Below are 8134 nucleotides of genomic sequence, written 5' to 3' on the forward strand. Positions count from 1 at the left end.
GACTTTGATATACTGCAGAAGCACTAGGCCCATTTGTATTATATACCTGGCTCCAGAAATCGCCAAGAAGGCCTATGTGAATGACATAGCAGTTCTCATACCTCAACTTGAGGAATGTTGTTTCAAAAATGTAGACTCCAGGGGTGCCTGGGTGGCTCAGTCAGTTAAGTGTCTAACTTGGTCCCAGCTTAGGTCTCGATCTCAGGGTCATGAGTTCAAGCCCCACGTTGGGCTCCACCCTAGGCATGGAGCCTACTTAATTAAAAAAAAATGATATATACACGGGGTGCCTGGGTGGCTCAGTCGGTTAAGCGCCTGACTTCGGCTCAGGTCATGATCTCACAGTTAGTGGGTTCAAGCCCCTCATCAGGCTCTGTGCTGACAACTCAAAGCCTGGAGCCTGCTTAGGATTCTGTGTCTCCCTCTCTCTCTCTGCCCCTCCCCCACTTGCACTGTCTCTCCCTCTCTCTCAAAAATAAATAAACATTTTTAAAAAATTAAAAAATCATATATATATGTATGTATATATATATATATATATATATACATATACATATATACATATATATATCTCCATGTTGGACTCTATGCTAATGGCACAGACCTTGGTTGAAGTTCTCTCTCTCCCTCTCTCTCTGCCCCTCCCAGTGCTCATGCTCACTCAAGCCTACTCGAGTATGCTTGCACACTCTCTCTCTGTCTCAAAATAAACAAATAAACTTAATATATATATATATATATATATATATATATATATATATATATGTTCCCACATTCCACAGCGAGTCTGACTGTAGGTCTGGGGAGGAATCTGAGAATCTATATGTTTAAAACCTCAGTGTTTGATGCTGTTGTGAAATTATTGTTCATTTTTTATGGTGTAGTCATTTGATTTTTTAAAGAACCTTTATCTAAACTATTGAAGGATAAAATGATACAATATCTGGGATTTGCCCCCAAATAACACCAGTGTAGGGAGTGGGTAATGATAGAGAAGAAACAAATGTCAATAACTGTTGAAACTGACTGATGGGTAGGTGATACTATTCCCTCTACTTTTCCATGTTTGAAATTTTCCAGAATTAGAGGTTTAGGGAAAAATAAAACTCTTCTGGTGGTTCTAATGCAGCAGCCTATGGAACCGTGTTGAAGATTCATTGGAATAACCCCGCAGAAGACTGTTTCCTCTCTTACAGCCTGATCTTAAAGGAATCTTTTGATCAAGAACCCTTTTTACCACCCTTAAGTGTTCTGGTTTGGAAGGATAAGCAGAGCACTTTGTGTGGCAAGGTAGAGATCTTCTCATTTGCAATCAAGAGATACCTCTCTAGAATTTAAACTTTGACTACTAGCCTTGACTGCCTTCTCTCCTCTCTCTGATAAATGATGAGATAGTGGACTGATATGCCTGTTTCTCACGTTATCAGTAACCTGGAGAAGAAACCTGGGGGCCAAATATGGACAGGTTGTAATACTGATTCTTGTGATTTCAAAATGATGAAAACCTCTCTCTTTCTGGTTTCACATTCCTTTGGTCTTTTATAGGAAGACACTTTAGGACTATAAAGAAAAGCAAGCGTGTGACTCTCAAAAAGACAGGAGAGAGGCACCTGGATGACTCAGTCGATTGAGCAACTGACTTCAGCTCAGGTCGTGATCTCGCCATTCCTGAGTTCGAGCCCCATGAATGGCTGTGTGCTGGCACCTTGGAGCCTGGAGCCTGTTTTGGAATCTGTGTCTCCTCTCTCTCTCTGCCCCTCCTCCACTTGTGCTATGTTTCTCTCTCTCTTTCTCTCTCTCTGTCTCAAAAATAAATAAAGATTAAAAAAAAAAGACAGGACCATGGCTACCTCCAAGGAGGGGGCCACATGAGGGCTTCTATGGGCTGGCAGTGTTCTTTTTCTTGACTTGAACAGTAATAACACAAGATTTCATTATGGGATAGTTTATTAAACTCTACAGCTTGTGTTGTTTAGTTGTGCATAATATGTTACACCGTGTGTCTAGAGGCTGCCTTTAGGCAAACAGGTTTGAGTGACGGAATGTAGAAAGGGCCATGGCAACCACCTGGCTGAATACAGACAGGTCCATCAGGCGACCCACCTCGAATATCCATAGGCCCTAACCTGACCAATGAGCTACTTACAACTAGGCACAGCTATCAAAAAAGGGGAAGATTCCATATGTCACCATACCTCCTCACTTGTCCCCTTTAAAAACAGCCCCCACCCACTGCCTCCTTAAAGACAGCCTGTCCTCTGCTGTCTTTAAGCCACCACTTCCTTGCAGGTATATTCAATAAACTTCTATGACCTTTGTTCTGCCTCAGGTGAATTCTTGTCACCTTGTGGGCCACTGACATCCACCCAATCAGTAACCCCACATTTGGGAACCCTCATCTGATCAGGAAAGACACCCCCATTTAGACACCACATTTGGTGGCTCGTACGGGGAGATTTTTGTAGCGCCCTCGCACACATTTGGGGGAACACTGCACAAGGAGACTTTGCCAGTCTGAAACTCTCCCCGGATTCTCCAGGAATTTGTCGGGACTCTCCCTTGGTGGATCAACTCTAGCACTCCTTGGGGAACTGATGGACCTGGGCAGGGGTTACTGCTTGGTGAGGATCTGAAGCTGGGAGACAGAACCAGCTGGACTGCCCTTGTCTGAAAATGTGAGGGATTTCCCCCTCAGCTCTTTGGAGGGACCCTTCCTTCCCTTTCCTTTCTTTTTTCAGCCATTGTAGCCTAACCCCAGTACCTCCCAGACAACCGAAGCCCTCCGGTTAGGGTGGCTTCCAGGTGTGGTCTGAAGGTGTGAGAGTGAACAGATCAGACTGCTTGTGTTGGTAAAGGCTAAGGACCCCTTTCCAATGCCTTCTCACTTTGTCCCCAAGGCCTGTTCCCAAAGTCAGGTGCAACTGGCTGCTCACTCAGAGCGAATCCACACACCTTATGGACTCAGGTGGGACCTTTTCTGACACTGGCTGACTCTCAGCCACCTCACTTCTCTCAGCCTGTGCCCCTTTTCCTGTGTTCCCACAGATCCAGCATCATCTTGATCTGAAGGCAAACATGCTCCTAGTCCAAGTGGTGAGTCCTCCCCCTCCTTTTTCCCACTCAGTCTGGACAAAACCGTGTCTGGCTCTACTTGTTACCAGGGGACACCCCAAAAGGAAGTGCCATGCTGTTTGCTTCAACCCCTTTCCATGGTGGGACACCACCAGAAAGGTCAGTCCTCCTGTTATAGGTCCAGTCTGTTTTCAGGTCAGCAGGATGCCCTGAATGAAATTGTGACCACGAGTGGGAGCTCCATTCCCTCCAGCAGGTCACTCCTTTGAGAATTGGCAGCCAGTCTTTCCCAGTATGCAACCTCCTCTCTTTCTTTGGACTCACCCTTGGGCTGTGTTCTGAAAAGCTGGAACAAATTTGGCAAACTCCCAGGTCAAGAGGTATAGCCCTCTGACAGAACTGTTTCTTCTGATACTATTCTCCAGCTTGACCTCCTTTGCTGGAGCTCCAAATGGTCGGGAGTTCCATTTGGGTCTTGCTCTGTTTCATGGCCCTAAATCGGGACCTTGACCTAAGAGCCTCTTGCAGAATATGTTTGGCTGCTAACCAGTCACCTCTTGAGATACTGGATACTGACTCTCACTGTTCCTCCTTCCAATAGACCCAGGTTATTCTGGCTGTATGTGGGGGCTTTTCCCTCATTCGTTTCCTGGGTTAACAGCTATGATAATTAGAGCCGACTGTGGTTAGTCTACTTAGGGAAGAGGACCCTAGGAACATTCCCAAGCAGCTGCCGAAACTCCTTTTGTTTCAGGGAAGCTCCCTGTTCTCTCTGGCCTGAGAGGAACTGCCTATTCCTTCCTGTTGGTGAAAAAACATGGCGTCTGTTCATCTGTCTGACCTTATCTGCTCATCTGGCAAGCTTTAGAATGGGGAACCCTCTTTCTCTCCCCTCTGGCAGCACTGTCACCTCTTCTTCCCTCTCCTCCTCCTGTTCCTGCACCACCGTGGGTGCAGCCTGAACAACTGGTTCGTATACCATTTTTTGTGCTTATGGTGCCTTTGGCTCTTCCTTCAACCCTTGCTGTCAAGGAGCAAAGAGCACCCCCTTGGACTTACACCCGTCACTTCAGATTTCCCCACCAGTGCCCCAGGTAAAAACTGACAATGGAGAACAAATTGCTTAACTTTTAAGTGGACCAAAGTGGAACACAATTCAACATTTAAACTAATTGAAACTTATTCTACCAAGGTTTGCTGAAGGTCAAATAAGCTCATGTTAACTCTGTTGCAGTTTGTCAGCAAAACGATGGCTTGTCTCTTTCAAAGTTTTCATGGGGAATTGTTAAAATCGTTTTTGGTAACCTGAAACTTTAAAGTTTTGCTTGGATGATAGATTGGATTGAATTCATTGGACACCTAGGTCTTTTCCTAATAGAATGGAGTGCTAAAGCATTGATGACTGAAAGTAGGTTTGTGTTTTTCACTTCTCATTGCAGAGGAACTAAGGATATTTGAGTGTGTTGAAAAACATGCTTTGTGCTTAACTGATTCATAAATTTTCCATCTAAACAATTCTGGTGTAACAATTCACCATTGGTCACTACTTAGTTTTCACTGGAGCCTAAGGTTCTTTTTTTTTTTTTAATATGAAATTTATTGTCAAATTGGTTTCCATAAGACTAAGGTTCTCTTAGTTCAAAATTCTGCTAAATGTATTTAAGACTGATGGAAATAAGGGGGAAAAAACTATGTAGGAAAGTAAGAAATGTGTAAGAAAGATGTAGGGAACGGGAATATATTTTTGTTGAAAGAAAAGAAAGTAATTTTGTCATAAAATGAGACTGGTTGTTTGGAGAGAAATGGCTTGGGACAAAATCTGAATGCAAAAGAAAGTTGCACAGGGTTTGTGAAGGGAAATCTTTGGAACGGAATTTTACGTGTGGTCAGGATGGACTAAGATAAAAATGAGTGAATTTTAAAAGTACATCGGTATAAAGGGGCACCTGGGTGGCTCAATCAGTTTAGTGTTCGACTCTTGATTTGAGCTCAGGTCATGATCTCACTGTTCCTGGGATCACGTCCTGCATCAGGCTCTGTGCTGACAGCCTGGAGCCTGCTTGGGATTCTCTCTCTCCTTCTCTCTCTGCCCCTACCTTGCTCACACTCTCTCTCAAAATAAATAAACATTAAAAAAAAAAATAAAGTACACTGGTATAAGACTGAAATTCTGCTTTCTCTCTGTTAAAAAGACAGTTTTCAGGGTGCCCGGGTGGCTCAGTCGTTTAAGCACCTGACTCTTGATTTCAGCTCAAATCACTATCTTATGGTTCATGAGTTTGAGCCCCACATCAGGCTCCACGCTGGCGGTGCAGAGACTGCTTGGGATTTTCTCCCTCTACCCCTCCCCTGCTCTCTTTCTCTCTCTCAAAAATACATAAATAAACTCAAAAAAATAAAAAGACAAAGTTTTCTTGGATTGTTATCTGCTCTTGATAAGAAAATGTAAACAAAGGTGTTTTTTCTTTTCTTTGCCCAGAAAAACCAGTTTCTATGTTTTGTCTTTATCGGGTCTTTGATGATCTGTAATCCTATTTAGGCATGTGCTTTAAAACTTTCCAAGGTTTTTAACAACCCAGAGATTCAATGTGTCACAGAAATAACTGAATTTCCTTGTCAATTCCATCATAATAAACTCTCGTATCAGATTGTTAACAATGTCCATTTCGGAGTTCCTTGTATTTATAGTTATTGTTCTGATGCTCTTGAGAAACATGTTTCATCTTCTTCAAGGAGATTCATAAGAATGTTGACAAATATAGGTATTTGGTATCTTTAAGTTCATAAAATTTAAATGGTTAAGAACTTCCAGAACTAACTAAAAAGCTGCATTCAAACTGAACAAAAATTAGTAGCATGGAACTAAATGAACTGAGGAAAATGATTATGGTTTTTGTGACTCTTGCTTAAAATATTGTTGGCTCTCTAATGTTTGCTCTTCCAGACTAAGGAAACTTTCTCATAAGATATCTATGACTCACAGAAATGTGATAAAGTATTCATTTGTGAAACAATTGAAGCCTTTAATTTTTCTGTCTCTACCTGAGCCCTCTGAAATTCAAAAAGTCTCAGTAAGTATTCTTTCATTCATGGCAAGCATAGTTATTTACATAAGTTCAATAAGAATCTTTTCTCCTTATAACAGGACACCATTGGAAACACTGGTTATTTTACAAAGGCTTCGACTAGAATTTCATATTTGAGAGAGACATACATAGTTCAGATATGACCAGACAGCTTTAAGGAACTAAGATTGACTTTATGAAACATGAATCCAATAAAGCCCCTTGGAACTAGGTTCTTTTTTTTTTTTTTAATGTTTATTTATTTTTGAGAGAGAGAGAGAGAGAGAGTGAGTGGGTAGGGTAAGAGAGAGAGGGAGACACAGAATACAAAGAGGCTCCAGGGTCCGAGCTGTCAGCACAGAGCCTGATGCAGGGCTCCAACTCACGAGCCATGAGATCATGACCTGAGCCGAAGTCAGCCGCTTAACTGAGCCACCCAGGTGCCCCTGGAGGCTTAATAAAGCCCTTTGGAAATGTTGGCCTGATACCTTGCTTACAGAGTTCCCAGGAGCCGTTAGCAGGTGAGTAAAGAATGTCACTTCTGGCAGGTGCAGGAAGTTTGGGATACTTGGGGGACCTAGAGAAGAGGAATTCACCCAAATCTACAGGTATTGCAGGCATGTCTGATGGCAAGTATTTGGCTTGGCTTCTGGCCTAGAAAGGCTACTAAGAGTTCAACTGAGATTCCTTATGAAGAGTTCCAGCAAAGCACATTTTGAAAGATCTTTATGATCAATCACTATTCTTGTTGAGTTTATGTAAATAATTAGGCCAAGTCTGTTAAAATTGGACTTGTTTTTTGGACAAACTAGTCTTGATTTGGCTATCTGAAGAAATAAGGGTGATTTTATTTTTTTATTTTTTTCAAGTTTATTTTGAGAGAGAGAGAGGGAGTGCAAGTGGGGGAGGGACAGAGGGACAGGAGGAGAGGCAGAGAGAGAATCCTTGCTGTCCAGCACAGAGCCCGATGCAGGGCTCAGTATCATGAACTGTGAGATCATGACCTGAGCCAAAACCAAGAGTTGGAAGCTTAACTGACCGAGCTGCCCAGGCACCCAAGGGTGATTTTAGAGAGAAAAATTACGTTTCAATAACACACCTTTATGGATGCTAAATTCTAGTTCTGATTGTCTTTGAACTTTTGTGTTTGTTGTTTGCCTAAGCTAGACAGCTTGAGGTAAACTTCAGAGAGAAATTGCCACAATAGCTCATGATTAGACCGTCTTCGTGCTTGGTATTCTGTGGGGATTACAACAAGACCCCATGGGCATATGATTTTTTTTTTAAGTTTATTTATTTTGAGAGAGAGAGTGTGTGCACATGAGCACAAGCAGGAGAGGGGGAGAGAGGGGAGAGAGAACCCCAACAGGCTCCATGCTGCCAGCTTGGAGCCCGACATAGGGCTCAATCTTGTGACTCCGGGATCATGACCTGAGCTGAAATCAAAAGTCCGACACCTAACCAGCTGAGCCACTGGGGTGCCCTGACACATGATTATTTGAACAGCTGGAAAATGGAATGGCTTCCCCAACAACTGTGTAACTCACGTAGCACCTTGACCGATGCTGTGTGGCTGGGATGACAAAATCTCTCCTTAAAAGCCAGAGCATACCCACGGCATGGGGTTAACTATGGACTTAGGAAGATAATGGATGGCCCCACTTTCTTTACGATTGGATTGGATGATGCACCTGGGGAAGCCCATACCCCCAGATGAGCCTTCCCCCACTTGCCAGTGATTCCTCGTAATTAGGATATTGTTAAGGCTAGACCTCAAACAAAGAGCTCTTCTTGATGGTTTTATCCCTTAGCCATATTTGTCCCGGGAACTACCTCTATTGATAGAAAATTGCAAATAAAACTTTAGCCAAGCATACAATGGCCATCTTTAACCAAGCCCAACTCACAGTTATCCACAAATTCAAAAGGTAGCCCTCCAAAACCGATGACCCTTGATATCCTCACTGCAGCTCAAGGAGGAACTTATGCTTTATTAG

The sequence above is a fragment of the Leopardus geoffroyi genome, chromosome C1 (genome assembly GCF_018350155.1).
Source record: "Leopardus geoffroyi isolate Oge1 chromosome C1, O.geoffroyi_Oge1_pat1.0, whole genome shotgun sequence".
In the NCBI taxonomy this organism is placed as follows: domain Eukaryota; kingdom Metazoa; phylum Chordata; class Mammalia; order Carnivora; family Felidae; genus Leopardus; species Leopardus geoffroyi.